General features: G+C 37.9%; 1 long non-coding RNA gene across 1 annotated transcript in view; it reads right to left on the bottom strand.

The window, feature by feature from the left end:
* Window positions 1–9,703: 9,703 nt before the first annotated feature.
* Window positions 9,704–18,609, bottom strand: part of LOC143434092 (uncharacterized) — a 92,366-nt gene continuing 83,460 nt past the window's right edge. The window contains exon 3 of the long non-coding RNA XR_013103302.1: window positions 9,704–16,642. This is a non-coding gene — a long non-coding RNA (uncharacterized LOC143434092). The remainder of the gene's footprint in view (window positions 16,643–18,609) is intronic.

The raw sequence follows: 18,609 nt of genomic DNA, 5'->3' as shown, positions 1-18,609 counted from the left end.
CAAAACGGTGACTTTTTTCTACTTGTTAGACATTACTTTATAATCTATTTTATCTTTACTTTATACTCTATTTGTTTTATATATCTATTAACGGTTTCCTATAATAAAGATGTATAAAACTAGTTCCTTCAGCCTAAAGTATGGGTCATAACCTGGAAATCTTCTAGAGAACAACATGCTGAATGCCAGTGAACATACTAACAAGATAACGGTTAGGTCAGAGTCAAAGATGGATGCACATAGCTCATTTCCAGGAGGCAGCAGTCACCCATGGAAATGCTGGACCATCATTTCCTGTGGTGTCATTTCCAGAAGATGGTAAAAAATTACAGATTTTAAATATGAAGTAACTTGGTTTTAAGCATTGGAAATTTGCTTCAAAATCTGACAAATGTACATGTAGCTGAAACTAAATGGCTCACACAGACAACCTTCAAGTTATGTCCTATTGATAAAGCTCCAGATATGTTCAAGATCTCTCAAGGGTACTGAGTAGACACTCTGCACATTTTTATTTCAAAAGTGGGACTTGGAGGTCAGCTCATCTTTGCTAGACAAAACCCAGGTCCCAAAATCTCTGGCAATCTCTCTTCCTCATTTCAGTCTTTCAGTAGAATGCTATTGACAAATGTTTTCTCAATCAATTACTGTAATCAGTCAACTGTGATATTTACAGGTCAGAAGAGCATCTCAACAACTGTCAGCAAGCCAGACAATCTTGTTTTTCATTTGTCAAAGGTGCAATTGCTCTCCATTACATATGCATCTATATGTAGTACAAAGCTGTAGACACAGTGATCTGCTACAAAGCCCTTGAAGAAAACACCCAGGAGACATGAGATCATGACAGAATTGCACCCGATTGCAAATCTCATAGTTAGCTACTTAAATCAATGTCTTAAAATAGAGTCACTAACACAGGGATTGAATTTTTATAGGCCCAACTAATCTGTCTTTGGCATAGACAAATACATTCAGGATAGAATATGTAGTCTTACTCAACTTGCAAATCTGGTGATATCTTAACTTCGATTAGCCTAGTATATGATTGTCAGCTTTTGTTTTATGTGTAGCAGCAGCAATGGGTACAGAAAAATAGAGATCTGCCTCCCTTGCATGTCAAAATATGAAGCTGTCTGACTGTATTCCTCCTTGAGTGACAGAATTTCCAAGGAAACCATATGGTGATTATTAAACATTTATATAGTACCATCTGTATACTAGGTGCCTCAAAAACAAACAAGCGCTCGTATGAGCAAGCTGATGACTGTGGACAAGGTAATGAAATGGAGACAAAGGAAAATGCAAAGAAGGTGGGTTCTCAGAGTGTGTCAAAAATGGGGGAATTGACTTGAGTAGAAAGGAAGTGTTGGGCCCCCATGGAAAATTTGAAGCACCAGGGGCAAAATGGGGAGGGGAGGGAACGCAGTACTAAAACATGGAGGGGAAAAAGGAGGGTGAGCAGTGCCGAAAAAACCAACAATGATCATGGTGGTAGTACTTAGCTTTAGTGTCTGAGTAAAACAATCAGAGCTTGCATGAGGGGTTTTCATCACTTTCATGCATGGTCAGGGTTCCTACTTCATTTATAAATATAAAAAATAATAGCTCAAAGAGGTCTCTGGCTTGCACAATCCTAAGAGCAAGCAAGTGGCAGAGGGGAACTCAGACATATCTCTGTGATTCTTTAAGTACCTGGTGATTCTAGGGGCTCATGAAGAATTGATATATCCCTGAGTTGAATATCCTTTCCAAGTTCACAAGGTGTAAGTTATCTGAGTTCAAATTCTGGCTCTGTGTCTGCAATTCAGTTTCTGTGAATTCAGTTTCTTTATAGTATCACTATAAAGAAAATTATGACAAATGCATGAGCTGTGACGATAACATTATAGATTTGATCATCTCCTAGGAGAGTGCCAGGTTGCCCTAGTTCAGCTCGAATTAGGATGCTTAATGCTGTTCCTACTATTCCGGCTCAAGCTCCGAATAGTAAGTACAGAGTGCCGATATCTTTGTGGTTGCTTGAAAATAGTCAACGATTTACGAACATAGGTAAAATGGCTGAGTAAGCATTAGACTGTAAATCTAAACACAGTGGTTTGAGTCCTCTTTTTACCAGGCCTTAAGGTGATTTTCATGTCGAATTGCAAATTCGAAGGGGTAGAGAAATTACTCTACTAAGGCTTCTCCCGCCTATGAAAAGGAAATACTTACCTATCTCAAGCAAGTAAAGAAGTTGAGCTTGGCTCTTCAAAAGTGCTCAATGTGGGTTCTCTGTGGTAGAGACATCAAGGAAGGAACAGTGGAACAGACATGGTGACTCAAGCAACTAAACCCTTGCATGTGTAGATCTATGAGGAGAAGCATTCCAAACTGGCATGATGTGCTCCCAAATGCTCTGAGATGAAAACACAAAACTGTCATACAAGAAAAGGAAAAGAAGGGAGGGGGAGGGGAAGGAGGGAGTGGGAAGGAATTGGGGGAAGGGAAGAGAAGGGAGTTGAATTGATATATCCTTTACTGTTTGCAATCTTGGGTGCATATGGTGACTATGGGACAAGCATAATGGAGGGTCCCTTTTCAATGTTCCCTTTCTCTCTGAAACTTGAGATATTTATATCTCAATGGTTTTATCTAGTTGAATAATAAATAAATTGATAATTCCGAAATAATGACCTTTTTCCAATAATAATTGAACATTCAAATAAATAATGATAATTTACATTACATACCATAATTGCATGCCATGAATTTCAAGTCTTCCATGTACATTACCTTGGCAGATCTTCAGGATAACTACATGATGAGAACATTTTTCTCATGTTACACCTTGAAATATTTCAGTAAAGAACAGAAAAAACTATTGAAGAACTGAGCTGAGGCTTATTCCCCATTAAACATTGCACTCTAGTGAAATGAACTGTTTGCTTTGAGATAAAGAAGAGGACTTACCATTTAAAGAAGCCCATCCCCCAAACATAATGAACCTAGGCTGGGTACAGAATTTGTCAAAGCTTTTGACAGATAGATAGAGACCAAAGAACCTTGTACCAGCTGACACCAAACAAAACGCATCCCCCCAACTTTTTGTTGCACTTCTATTATCTGTCCTGCTATTTACAGCATCCTGGACCCCTGCAGGAAGCAAATGAATTCACCAGCTGTTTTGTCATTTAAGCAATCAAACAAGATCCAGAACAATATTAATATGGATATTTGGAATCATCGTGGATGAGGCTGTAACTGAGCAATCATAGATGGACCCAATAGTGGTTATCATTGTAGGCATGAAGGAAAAAAAAGATGTTGGACAGGAAGGAACAATAACCAATGATACAGTGGTAGCAGATAGACACAGTCCTGTCAGGCTCACTTGGTCCATTTTCCCAAAGAAGAAAGCCATCAGTCTTGGTGATTCCTCCACCCAATGTGACAATCTCTAATTTATTACAGACACATCTTAGGCTGGATTTTTTGAGTAATATGAGTTTTTTTTTTATTTATAGGGGAATTTAAATATGGCATTTTTCAAAGTGTAAACTTCAGATCAAGCTATCAGCTGGAGTCATAAATCACAGTTGCTTCATTTCCAAATCGTTAGGGAGACCGAAAGCTTAAAGTATTTAATTTATCCAAGCCACATGGGGTAGTTTATCATAGTGTGTGATGTATCAGTTTTTTATTTCAATGCTGACTGGTAAGTTTTTTTGAACAAATTATAGTAGGTTTGGGGGGTATATGAAGGCAACAATAATCTTCTGAACCTCTGAAGATTAGGCAACCTAAAAATCCATATGAACAGTTGCAGAAATGATGGCTTATGTAATATTAGAGCAAATCCCTGATGTGTTAGGGTGGTTCCTATTAAAATCCATTTTACATTCATTAAAATGTTAATTGTTAAGCACATGCGAAGAACAGAGATAGGTGTGACATGGATACGATAGATGCAAAACGGGCTAGCCCCTACTTAGTCAGAAAATGCATAGCTTTCCCTTATGCATTTCTTTCCGGAAAGTAAATACTATGGTACTTGAATGGGAAATTATATTGACAAGAAACTGTCTCAGATTACTCGATGAGCAAGTTTTTATTTTAGTTTGACTTAAAATCTTATCAAATTAGTAACCCAAGTACTTGAATTGCTTTTACCTTCCAAGGCAGTGTGGTAGGTGTTCCTTTAAATAATAAAGATTTATTATCATAATGATGGAACAACATGGGATATATGATGATCCTCAAATCTGTTTCAGCGTCAAGCTTCTAAGGTGAGACAGCTAGAGACTTTATTGAACTTCTGGCAGCTGTAGAAAGGAAATGGTCACAAAGACAATCTTTTAATCGTAACATGGCCTAATCTGGTGCTGTTAAGATGGCTCACCACCATGACTGATTACAAAAGTTCAAGCCTCAGGAACACCATGGTGGAATGGAACTGATCTTCACTCTGGCACAGTGGGCATAGGTATACATGCACACACACACACACACACACTCACACACACACACACACACACACACACACACACACACACTCACACACACACACACACTCACACACACACACTCACACACACACACACACACACTCACACACACACACTCACACACACACACACACACACTCACACACACACACACACACACACACACACACACACACACACACACACTAAATGATGAAAAATAAATGTTTTCCTTGTGAAATTGTGAGATTTATTTACAATTTTGCATTGATGTTTTTATTTACAACTCCACTTCTATATTCATTGCAGAACTAGTAACAGCAGCCAAAATATAGAACGATCCAAATGTCCTTTCAATCTCTGATCAGGTGTTTTAAATGTTGCACACACAAAGAGACATACATATACATTTTATGTAGCCTTAAAAAAGGTGTTTATGATGGTATAGATGAGCCTGGATGGTATTAGACATAGAAGGATAAATACTACATTACTCCACTCATGATTTCTTGTTTTAACTGTAGTATAACTTGTAGAAGCAGAGAACACAATACAGGTTGCCAGGATTTGAGCTTTTGGGGCAAATAGGGATTTGTCCATTTAAATGAGCATAGGTAGACACATTTGATTGCAGTCAAAGCAGCACTATCTTTAGCCTGTGAACATCTGTATACCATTCCTGCCTAGATTCTAGTTTTCTCCTTTATGATATAGACATAGAACACACCTTGACTTCACCAAAGCGTGCATTCATTAATGAAAATGAGAGGTTTTAAGGAAACATAAATTTCCATTCATTGTGGATGATCATGTACCCTTTGCCCCAGAACTTCTATTCTCCATAAGAACTCAATAGTATGAAACAGAGACTGATGATGTAAGCCAAACCAAAAGAAAGATAAGTTTGAATGTACTACACAGTCAATAAACAACAGTACTGTACACAGAAGACAGTTGCCCCTTCATAGAAACCTTGCATTTGAGGGGCCTAAACTGTACACCATGTGACATAAACTGAACACCATGGATTCTACAAACATGGTTAACATTCTAGTAAGCTACCACTCTGAGGTAAGTGAGCTGGGATTGCCACTTTACAGATTAGTGAAACGAGCATTAGAAAATTGACTTGAGGCCAGAGCCAGGTACACTTTTATTCTCCCACTCAGGGCCCACTATCAGACCCACCAAAAGCTGACCATCAACCTTTTCTAACGAGCTCTCTCAGAGCCTAAAGTGATATGATTGTCAGTAAAGATATTGACTGAAAAAGACAGGATTTAAATGCCTCTTGTTGGAACATCTGCTAGCATGTCCTTGAAGGCATAGAAAAAAAAGTATACAATGCATGAGGCTGATCACTGTGATGTGACTAGGGTACTAGACAGCACCAATGCAGAGATGAGCATGACGTTTCCTGAGCAAATTCATTTGCTGACTACCTTACCTGTGGGAAAACAGAGTCCAGTTTCTTCTCATCCCATTGAATGGCTCACCTGTCCCATCCACCTCAGCTCTTTCTTTGGCTTGGCTGAAACACTTGCTTTGCCATGCCATCCTGAGCTCTTTCACATTTATGTTTTTTTTGTCTTTCTAGTTATTCCATCTACCCCTATTTTATTTATAAAGTCTCATTCTTTGGTCAAGATATGCCCTGTTATCTACCAGCATGTTGTTTCTTTCAGCTGGGATTAATCAGTCTTCTCCAAATGTCACTGCTGTGCATTGTTACACTTGCCTTTTAAATTGCAGCAGGGTCTCAGGCACAACATCTGATGAACTTGCTATCTATTTTTCTTTAGCTTGTTAGCATCCTGGTGGAGGGAACTTCAGTCTTTATCATCTTGAATGCTTAACACTTAGTGTGATTTCTAGAAGATACATTTTCTTTCCTTTTTCATCCTCAATCCTTAACACTTAGCATTATTTCTGGAAGATATGTTCTATCATAGCATCACCAAAGGAATAAGTTCTTCTGAGGGGAACAGGGCTAGTTCAACAGAGAGAACCATATAGGCAGTTAATTAAATATATATAAGGAATTAAAAGGCAATGCAAATACAGCACAGTGAAGATACTACTGGAAGCAGTTATTAGTACTAGATGTATCAGAGAAATATGAGCTAATGATGTCTAAGAAGTTTGAAAAGGAAACTTTATGCAGTTGGTAAGGAAAGGGTGATGCTTAACTTTTCAGTAGTGGTCCCTCATACATCCCAAGTTCTCTTTCGTGTTTGCCTTGTGAATGAGAATGTCACTGAATATACCATTTAGAAGTACAGTTGCCATACTGAGCCCCTCGCTTCTCTTCGTCCTCTCTGTCTTAACTGTGATGAATATTTTACATGGATTGACTTCTAAACTATATAAACAATAACTTACTAGTAACTACCATTTACTGTAGGAAAATCTTGGCTTATTTTTCAGTTGGGAGTACATGAAATTTTTCTTAATTTTTTAGGTGGGGGTGAAATATGAACATAATAAACACATCAGGTATTGCAGAGTTTCATTTGGTGACTTCGATTTACAAAGTCAATGGAAAATCATTTGCAAGTGATCTAATCAGAGTGACTAGCACTGAAGTCAATTATTATTAACTGTTTTCTACTTGATTGGATGGATTACACTTGAGTTGGTTTTACAATCACTTGTTAGGTTGTATTTTTAAATTAAGAAATGAGTAAATTGGGGCACCGTTGATAGAGTGGTTGCCCAGAATAGAGAATGTCTTGGACCATAGCACCACAAATCTGGGCGTGTCCATACCCATTTGTAATTTCAGTACTCAAGGGACAGAGAAAATCAGAAGATATGGACTAAACATGACTCAGCTGTGCCGCGCTTGCTTGGCATATGGAAGGCTTAATGTTCAAGTCCAAGTGCTGAAAAAGAAAGCAAAAGAAAACATTGATTTGATGTTGCCCTGACAGTACTGTCTATGAATTGAGAGATAGCTCAGAGTTGGTAAAGAGCTTACCACACACACATGATGACCAGAGTTTGATTTCATGCATCCATGTACAACAGAGTCAGAGTATGGCTCCCTGTAATCCAAGCACTGAAAAGACAAAGGAGGAGGATTCTTGGGCTTCTTATATAACCAGTCTAGATGAATTAGCAAGTTCCATGTTCAGTGAGAAATCCTGTCTCAGACAATAGATGGAGAGAGACTGGGGAAGACAGCAAATGAAAACCTCTACTGTCCTTACAAACATGCACATGTGTGCACATGTACATGCATATACGTATATATGTACACACTCTCACACACATGAGCACATAGAAATAATGATGACAAGAATAGAAAAACAAAATTAAAACTTTTGAAGTCATTCTCAGCTACACATCAAGTTTTAGACCAACCAGGGCTTCTTGAGACGCTGTCTCTAAATAGACAAATAATCAAATGTAGTTTTCTAACCAAAACATGCAAGTCATAAATACATAATTCTGAAAAATCAATATTTACTTAAAATGGCAACAGATTATACAGTAAAATTCATGAATAGAATTGCCAGAAAAATCTCTATTTGAATTAATTACTTTTTACATTAGTTTGGTTATCTGTCTTTTGACCTTCCCTTCTGAAGCCAGCTGTTTATCACTGTCACTTCTTTTCCAGAGGAATCAAAAGGCCACCCGGGTTTCCATCTCATCTCACACAGTTGGCTTGAGTTTGTTGTTTATTATTAATAACAGATATGCATAAAACATAAGACTTTACCCATAGGCAGACATGCTATTAGTAGCACTGCTAGATATGTGTTCTCCACAAACATTGGGCTATTGACACATTCTGATTTTCAGATCCACTCAAAGAGGAAACAGGAGTGTGGCATTTATAAGTGTATCTACTGCACTGTCTGTATGTCCTACCAAAAGACATCTTCACCTTGCACAGGGGGTGACCACGTTCTCTTCCTTTCATGGTTTTTTCTCCATCCCATTTTATGAAATAAAGCTTTGAATCTTACCATTTCAGGTTGTTCTAAGGCAGTGGTTCTCAACCTTCCTCATGCTGCCACTCCTTAATCCAGTTCTTCATGTTTTGGTGAACCCCAATAATAAAACCACCTTGCTGCTACCTCATAACTGTCATTTTGCTACTGTTATGAATATTATAAATATTCATGTTTTATAATGGTCTTAGGAGACCCATGGACCTCCTGAAGATGTTGACTTGGGAAACAGATCCTCCGTCTCAACCTCCAGAAGGGTTCAAGCCGTATTTGCACCTTAATTTTAGCCTACAAAATGCCTCTGGAGTTCCTGACTTCCAGAATTATAAGGTTAACTTGTGCTATTTAAATCATAAAACTTTGGGTAATTTGTTATGGCAGCAATAGAAAAAGGATGCATATGTCCACTAATACAGGTTGTGAGAGTGTGTTTCACAGTAAAAGAAATAGATGGAAACAGATGGTTTATTTTGTTTCTTCGCCAATATTGAGTGTTAAGTAAAAGAAGGAAGAGTTTCAAAGAGCAGGGGAAGCTAACCTGTGAATGAAAAGACAATATGTGTTTTTTCTTTTATATGTTGAGTCTATATTTAAACACACATATATAGAATATGAAGGCAGAAAGACACTAACTATTTCAGGGGTGTAAGGACACTAGAAAGGAAGGAAAGAAGGCACATTTTAACAGGATACAATGATATTTGTATGTGAGAATTTTATAATAAAACCCATTAACTACAAAATTATTTATATCAATGGCTATACTACCACTTAACTCTTCTCAAATTCATGTATATAGCAGTTGGAAATGTGACCATGACTCTCAAACTTGCACGGGTGTAAGCATCATTCACACAGCTCAGTAAGGCAGGTGTACTTCAGCCACAGAAAGAGACATACTTTGCTACCTTTCCCACCCAGCTGTGGCTACTGGATACCCATCAGCACAGAGAACTGCCATATCAAGGAGTAATAACTAGAGTGACAGGCGTTGGGAAGTCAACTCCCCAGTAGGAATTTTTGCACTAATCCTTGTGTGCTTTATTCACAAACTACCAGCTTCAACTTTAGGATTTATTTACAGTGTTTTTTTTTTAACCATATTAAATCAGTTTTGTCATTTTGATTGGCTGCATCGACATATGCTCAGAATGAGAAGGTTTGTAAGAGTAATGCAGGAATCTGTGCTGCCTGAGAGTAAAAGGCAAATGGAAATGCATAATGAGCAGACACATGAAAATAAAATATTTAAGTGTTTGTTCCTATCGAGGGAAGAGGAAATTAATCATTAATATTATTTTGCAGTGGAACTGTGATGTGCAACACAAAAGTCAGGAGCCATATTTGGCTAGTGAGACCTTAAGATATTGTTGATCTGAGTTGAGGTAATCTGAAGATCTGAAATATAGAGGGAACTTCAAGGATTAAGTAAAGAAAGTCCAAAATGTCTCATTACCAATTTTTAAAAATTGAAGGCATGTTGCAGTGATGAAATCCAGGATAGCTTGAGTTTAAATATATCACTAAAATGACCCACACCGGTTTCTTTGTGTATAAAGCTAAGTACTGGCCAATCTAAAAATGATATAAATGGCCCACATTAGAATTCTGTGGATATTCCCTGCCCTGGAAGTGACCTTGCATTTTAGAATTTTCAGAGACTGACCTGAGGGAAGTGTTCATTTTGCATTTGTTGCAAGAATGAATGACTGAACGAGTAAAAAGATGGATGAAAGAGTAAACAGATTTGAAGTATTCTGTTTGAAAAGGGGGAGAATTCTTTCAGGCATTTCCCAAGTAATAGTGGGCAGGGTTTTCGAAATCTCAGGCTTTCAAGCTTACACTAAGCTCCAGTTTTCTGAAAAATACATGAACATGCGACGCCCCATCCTCTAACAATTCAGGAGAGATGATCTACTACTGTCTTTATATTTAAAATGCCTCTTTCCTGCCAAACAACACATAAATATTTAAATAACAATTGTACTCTAGGTTCGTAACTCGTGAATCATTTATTGAATGTACTTGGACTTGACATGCTTACTGCAGTTGAAACAGGAAGTGGAAAGAGAGGAAACAAAAAGTCCTGGACTCCAGGCTCAGAAGATTCTGAGTCCCTCAGATCGCCCACTAATTCTCACTATTCTCCCTCTCCCCTTACACAAATCACAGCTTAGACACCGTTTCACAGGACGCCTGCTATAATGTTTAGGAAATTTTTGTTTCAAGCATGGAAGCACATAATAGTCACGTGACCAGGTGCAGACTGAAAGCAAGAGAGTGAGGGAGTTGGGGTAAGAGAAGCCATCCTTTGTACCCGCCTCATTTTTATGAAGATGGTTGTTAGTTCAGCCTGCATTAGTTATTCTGTGCTATTTCTGGATAAGTTCTTACAGTTAAGACTGGAAAGCAATGGGTGAGAACAAGAATGCAGGAGAAGTGTTTAATTTAGAACTAAGTATGGAGAGAAGAATGCCCTGTCAACACATTTCTTTCACAGCACTTGCAACAATGAAAAATATTTGGAGTACAATTACAAAATTCACGTTAAAGCAACTACAGCTGACTTGTCCTTTACAATTCAGTGTTTAAAGAAAATAAAACAAAGACTACAGTTTCGGAGTACTGTGCTCCATGGCTGGAAAATGAGTACACATTTTTATCACGGTAGCTGATTCTGCTGGGCCAGGATTGCTAAGCCAATTCCTCTTTCCTTATCTAAGGCCAATTTCTCTTTCGGTAGAAAAAATGGAATGGTAATTCATTTCTTAATTCTAACCTAAGATTTCTATGAAAAATAAGTCTTCCCAGGTGTTATCAAGTGCACATAAAATGGAACTATGTTCCTCACTCTATTTACAGAAGGAGGCATGGAGGTAAGATTTACTGGTTGGCTGATGGCTGGATATTTGCCTCATAGCAGCACAGAACTCTCTTTGGTACACCTGTGGGCTGCAATGCCTAAATAGACATTATCTCTAGATAGGTTGCACATCACTACTGTACCACATTATAATTTCTGAATCCTTACTTCTATCCTAGCCTTTGCTTCAATAAATAGTTATCATGAAAAGAAAATCAAGAGCATCCACCCTTGGGCACTCTCTATGAAAATACTTGCTTTTTGGTGTTGGGCTTGGTTTGCTGCTGGTGATAGCTTTCTCAACTATCCTAATATATATAGAAATACAAATGGGGCAGAATTTCCTGGAATGATCCTTGACTAATAGAGAAAGGGAGGTTGTGGATAACTATTTCTCTTCATCATTGATTCTTTAGGTAGACATCCTATCATGCATTTTGCAAGGCTTGTTAGAAGATCCCTAAGTCCCAGTTGTACAGAGGAGCTTTAGTCTGATAGTGTATCACTCTATTCTATTTTACCCTCATAAGTTTTATTCATTAGAGTCATTTACCCAACATAATCTTCCTGCAAGTCTTTGTCCCAGACTGCATTTGGGCAGAGGGGAATCTAGGTTAAGACACAGTACTGGGAAATTTTCCTATTTTCCAATATATGTTGTTCCATTTGTGATTTGGAGTTTGAACACATTGATTTAATATTGCCAAAGAAAAATTACTCGTGCCAATTATCCTGCCAATTATCATTATATCTACAACTTGAAGGGTGGTTGTAGAGTGGGTGAAAGACAATGATATTTAACAGTCTCCATGACAACGCAACATCCTTACTGTGATATGAAAGTCAGTGTGTTCTCAGTAAAGTGATTAATATGTGTACAGAAGTGTGCACAGCTATAGGATCTAATAAGAAAAAATTTATTTCCCATTCCTCAGGTTTATTTCTCATTTCTTAGAGTTTATCAGCAATCTTAGAAATATGAAGCTTCATGTTACAAAAAGCAAGTTTCTGATTGTCAAAACGATATTTATTTCCTTCATGTTTTACATCTACACTTTTAGAAAGCAGCTAAGCTTACTGAGTATAGGGACTAAGTCCTTTTCATCAACAGATAACTGCAAACCCAGGATGGGACCCAGTATGTAGAAGGTAGTTGGCAAATATTTGCTGATTTAATGCATGGCTAATAATAATATTTATTGAATTTTTACTTATATTAGGATTGCAATTAGTAAATAGGCGGTGAGCCAATCTAGCTCATAACCAGTTTTAGTAGGTGACAGAGACATACTCTTACTTGTGTGCCACACTATTCATGGATGTACTTGGCTACAGTGTCAGAGCTCACTGGTTATGACAAACTCTATGTGGGAACAAGGCATAAAAACCCAAGTATCTGTCTTCATTTACAAAACACAAGTTCCTGTGCTGGACCACAACATGCTCTGGTGTGTCCCAAATTTTCTGTGTGTACCATGGCATGCAATGTGTTACAATATTTCTGTCAATTCTCCATATTGGAGAAGTCATTGTTTTGGAATACCATATACCAAAGCATGGAGGATCATTTGCATACAGCATTGGAAGGGACAGAGGAAACAAAGCCAAGACCTGTTGGAGTAGGGGATATACTATTACTAAGCTTCTTATTCTTCCTTGGTGTTGTGTTTTCATGGCCCTAGGAGGTTAGGGAGAGATTCCTCTCTATTTCTACCTCATACCTTTTATTCAGACTCTCATTACTTTTACTAAGATAATGATAGTTACCAAATTACTAACTGGCATCAGTGAGTTGTGTTTTGTCCTACTCTTATTGAGTTTGTTCAGTGTCTGTGTGTGATCAAGTCCATGGCCCTTAGAAAATTTGCACTATGTTACAGACAAGAATGTTAGCTTTCATGAACAGGATATCAGTGCAGTTAGGGTTGCTGTCATAGTGTATGCTAGTCTTTCATTGCTGTGACATAACAACACACAACATGAAGGAGAAAGAATCTATTGGGTTTGAAGGAATGAAGTCCATCATAGCTGGGAAAGTATGGTCATAGGAATGACTCATAGCTGGGGTGGCAGCGGCTTGAAACTGCTTGCTCACATCTGAGATGATCTGGATATAGAAGGAGAGCCAGAGCAAGCCGGGACTATATTTTAAAGCTTCTCCCTATAGTGACCCACATCTTTCATCTAAGACCATCTCCTAAAGGTTCACAAACCTCTAAAAGGAGAGTTACCTGCTGGGGACCAAACATTCAAACAAATGAGCTGGTGGTGGAAATTTCACAGTCAAACCTTAACACATGGCTAGTGAGTAAATAGAAAAGGGAATTTAAACAAGGTATACTGACTCCATACCTGCATTTTCTGCCATTTGTCCTGACATTGGCTATCCTCTGCTCCCACCCTCACAAGATCATTTAGCATTCTAGAGCTTAACAGTCCTCACTCGGGAAATGTACAGGAGGTTGGGAACTAACCGAATATCTGTTGAACACACCCCTGCATTTTGAAAGTTATTAAAACATACCTAATTTGCAGCTGTTAACTTGCTAACTTAGTTTGGTTTAAATGAGATGGAAATACATGGTTTGGTTTTTTTGTTTTGTTTTGTTTTGTTTTGTTTTGTTTTGTTTTTTTAAATGGGGGAAAGCAAAGGAATCTTCCAGTGGCTGAACAACATTATCAAACAAGTTGTTTCATAGAGCTTTGAAGCTTTGTGCCCCAACTAGGTCAAAAATCATTGGAGTAAGACCCAAAGTTCACATTGACAAGCAAATAAAGTTCAAACTGACAGGGTGGGCAGAGGCAAAACCCACTTTGTTTTCAAACTCATACCCTCTACTCGGAGCTGGAAGAGGCTTATCTCGGTTGCTTCATTCTTTGACAGCACTCTGCCTGGGTTCCTTTGGTATTCCCAGTGCAGTAAATCTTATCTTTCTTTAATGCAGGCTCAGTTTTGTTTTAATTAGTATGAGTTCTTTTAATTATAAGAGTCTTTTCTTCCTTCACTCCATTACAAGTTCAAAGGCATGTTCTTTAGAGTCTTCTGCACTCAGGTCACCTTATCTGTGGCCCTTCCTTCTCATCAGCTTTTATTGTCAAACCTTCAGTGTGGCTTCAGTGCACATGGCTTGATTTTACTTTTATGTCCTGACTTGCCCTGAGCGGTCCAAGTCTTTCAGAGAAGGGTGGCCCAGGGACAAGAAAGCCATTTTCAGTTCTGGATTCCCATAATTAATTGCTTTTTAATTAGGAGCAATGACTCTTTTGGCAAATGAGCCTGCCAAATATTTGCTTCCTCCCCTTGTGAGATGTTAAGTTTTAGCCAGCCACTGAAAGCACACAGTTAGCTGCAGATGTGCAGCAATGAGCTAGCTTGGGGACATGAGGCAGGCTGTAATCGTGTGAGTCTGTAGAGGGTTCTTCATGAAATACGGAGTCTTGTCTGATATGGTCTTCATGCTTGATAATTTTAGCTTTTTTTTTTTTCTAATTCCTTTTATTATATTTCTTTCATTCTCTAACTTAAATACCTGGACATGAAGATAAGGCACATATTGGATTTTTGTCACCACAAATATTTTTAGGGCACATGGGCAGAAAACACACAAGAAACATAGACTACACACATGAAGAAGTGATTGCTGTAGATTTCAACAAAGGAAATAAAATAGGACAGGAAGACAGAGGCTGGAATGTCTTGGCCAAGAATACAGATCAAACAGGATGCATCTGAAAGTTTATTTTTGAGTAGATCTTTGAGTGACGAGAAAGTGTCAAAAACAAGAAGCATAGGCTGAGGTCAGAGTAGGAATATCTAAGAAATAGAAAGTAGGTGCATTGACTTGAATGTGTCAAGGGGCTTATGGATTTAGGTAATCCAATCAAACCTAGTGGGTAGGTGTGACTGTTCAATAATAGTTTAAAATGAAATGCGACTGTTTATTCATACTGAGAATACTAGACCTTGCTTCCTTTGTAAAGCATATAGGTACCACCTGTGTGCTGGGAACTTTGCTGAGCACTGGGTTATAACAATTCATAAAACTTCTTTTTTAATGAACCAGATCAGTTGTATGATGGGCCAGACTCATAGTTTATCTCCAAACTGTGACTATATCTCATCGGTACCAAGATCCCCAGTGCTCACTATTTCCGAGGAAGTTCTCTGTTTACAATACTTTGATTATCAATGACCCCTGACTTCGAGATCTTCTCCATTCACAGTGATGACTCTCATTATTTCCCCATTGGTCAGCAACAGGTGCCAAGGTTGTCAAGAACTCTTTTACCAAGTTTTCCAAAACTTCTCCTTTGCTTAGCCTAGGAAAGCCTGCTCCTCTTTGGAGTTCATGGTGACCCAGGAATAGCCTTCACTGTTTCAGACTTTCTCAGAATGGGCCTGTCATCTTCTTGATCTAAATGGGGACTTTCAGTCCCCTCCTGTAGATCTTCCCCTCCTCAGTGGTTCTTTCATCTCCAACATCTCTGATAACTTAGGACCTGAGGGTCAAAGGGTTATTCCCTTTCCTGTTTCTACTTCAAAAGGCCCAGACGCTTTAAAGCACATCATTAGACTTTATTACTCAGAAGACTTGGTGGAGAAGAAATGCTTCCAAAGTGTTGGCTTTAATTATGTATCATTATTCTTGTTTTGTAGAGAAGTCAGGGAATCGGATGTTTAGGGATGTAGACTGAATTCAGTTTGCTTGCGTTGGATTCAGACTCCATCATTTACTAGTGTGAGAGTAGAAAATATTAATTAATGTCTTTGAGACTCACCCTTTATCTTTATGCTAAAGATAGGGTAGATGTGAAGATGAAATAAAGTACCACATGAAGTACTGTAAGTGCTATATGCATGCTGGTTATTATTTTTAATAGTAATTAATTGTTTGTAACTTGAGCATCTGGTTTTCCTCACCTTAGCCTACTCTCTGATGTCATGTTTGGCTAGTTCAGCATCTGTGAAGACAGGACCTTCATAACACTGACCCTTTAGCCTGTTGGCCTCTTTAGCTCTGAAAATTTCTTTCTCAGCCACCTACTTGTTGATGATTCTGTACACTTTGCTCTCTCCAGCAGTTACTGTATGTCTAAAATCATGATTTCACACATCCCACTGCCTCCTTATGTCTTCAATTGCTACTTATTGGCTCTATCCTCTGAATTCCAAAGAATGATGTCATTTAACCTGAAGGTCATTTTCTCTTCTGCAAGCTTGCTTCTGTCTACATCCTTCTGTCTTCATTGTTTCTCTCAGCATCTAGCTTTCATTTTATGCTCCATGATTTGAATAATTGGCTTTGAAAGGCATCTTGTCTTCCTCCATCTTGTCTCTTTTCTTCCCATTCCTGCTGAGAAAAATACTAAGTGAAGTCATTATCATTAAATCATGTACCTTGCTTCTGAGAAGTTGAAAACAAATCAGACTCTTGATTTCTAGTGTTCTCCTTAAATGTGTGATCATTAAATTCAAGTGAATATGCAAATATTTTGTATTCTACATATCTACAGTAAATTTAATTTCCTCTTATCTGTGATGACCATGCCTAGTCTCCCTTCATCTCTGGAACTCCCCTCTATTAACTAACCTTTTGGTTTCATGCTTTACTGTAATATTAGGTGAAATAAGGCATCTCAACCACTTCTTTTAATTGGTCTCACAACCCTACTTTTTCACCTGCCTTTCTTTCTGTAATGCTAGATGACCTTCTTCTCTTCTGTCTGAATCAAACCATTTGTTCTGATTTTGGCTCTTTTACCTCCAATGCTTTAAAATAATCCATTCTTAACATTTATCCTCTCTTTTCTCCAACATCAGTCTCCATCTCTGGAATAAATCTCACTGGCATTCAAACTTATGTTAACATCCATTATCTCGCAGGATTCCTTGCGTTCATTCTTGACCTTTCTCCATGTTTGGTCTCTTTCAATGTAGTCTAACATCTCGAATTCTGTTTAAATTTAGTGAATAATAACAACTATAGGAGATTTGTGGAAGAGGGGAAGATTGGATCTGTGTTCTTCCTTAATTAAACTCTACCTTCTGAGCAGCAGGTTTCTGTATCAACCCTTCAGGTATCCCAGTACCTTCACATGCAAACATTTTACAAATAAATACTCCTAGAATTATTCAGTGTGACTGTGTTAATATACTCTGTTACGTAATAGAATTATCTTCTAGTTGTGGATCTATTTGTCTAACTTCATAATTTTTTTTTCTCGCATTTTACTGGACACAGCTCATTGCCCTTCCTTATATCCAACAAGTCATCGTAGCCTGGAATTCTATTTTAACTCCTATGCTTTTTTTTTTCTTCTCCCATTCCTTTCTTTGTTTCAGGACCTCCAATATTTCATGAATTAAGATACTATGTCTGCTTTTTTGTGACTTTCTAATGTGTATATGCAGTTCATACTTATTCTCTGAGGTCTGATACATACACCTAGAAATCTAGTGGGTAATTTGGTCTTATGGCACAAATAATGTCAATATTCTCATCCTCCCCATTCTCTCAAAGGACACTGCCTTCTACAGGCTTCTCCAGTTGAATAGAGTACCATAATCTACTCAGCTCTTGGATCAAATATCTCTTATTTCTCATTTCTCAGATTGAGTCCGCAATAAACCTAACCATCTTCCTCTACAGAAAAGCCTAAAAAGAATATCATCACAAAATCTTCCTTGTTACATTACAATTATACTTAGATACCATCTTCCCTCTTCTGAGCTCTTGAAATAGCTTCATATCTGGCATTCCTGACATGTTTATGCAGCTGAAAGTTCAAGATAGTCCACTGTAGTTCTCCCATTGCTCCAAGGACTGCTGTCAGGATCTGTGTGACTTGTCCTCAGACCGATCACCCTGTCTGCCTCATTTTCTCCTTTTTTCCCTGATCATTTTTGCCACCCCCTGGGTTCAGAAACACTGAACCTCCTTTTGTTCTTTGAATATTCTAACTCATCTCAGTCTCTAAACATTTTGCTCATGATGCTCTGTGGTTGGGATAGCTCTCTTTATGTCTCCCCAGCTAGCGCTTTCCTCTGTTAAAATATCATTCTCTTTCCTTTTTTTCTTTCCATTTCTATTATTACATACATACCAGTGTTTGCTCAAAGTGATCAGATTAATTTGTTTGTTATAATTACACCTATTTTTGGAATTGTTTGTGTTATATACTATGTGTTTAATAAAATTTGTTGGACAAAAGAGGAATGAAATAGTAAAACTTCATAGGGAATTAAAATGTGGTAAAGTGCTTTGGATACAAAAGTATCTTGGAAGCAACAGGAGAACCAAATACTTTCACATTTGAT

The sequence above is a fragment of the Arvicanthis niloticus genome, chromosome 13 (genome assembly GCF_011762505.2).
Source record: "Arvicanthis niloticus isolate mArvNil1 chromosome 13, mArvNil1.pat.X, whole genome shotgun sequence".
In the NCBI taxonomy this organism is placed as follows: Eukaryota; Metazoa; Chordata; class Mammalia; order Rodentia; family Muridae; genus Arvicanthis; species Arvicanthis niloticus.
The sequence above is the reverse complement of the archived record's forward strand: the minus strand, read 5'-3'. Positions and strand labels throughout refer to the sequence as shown.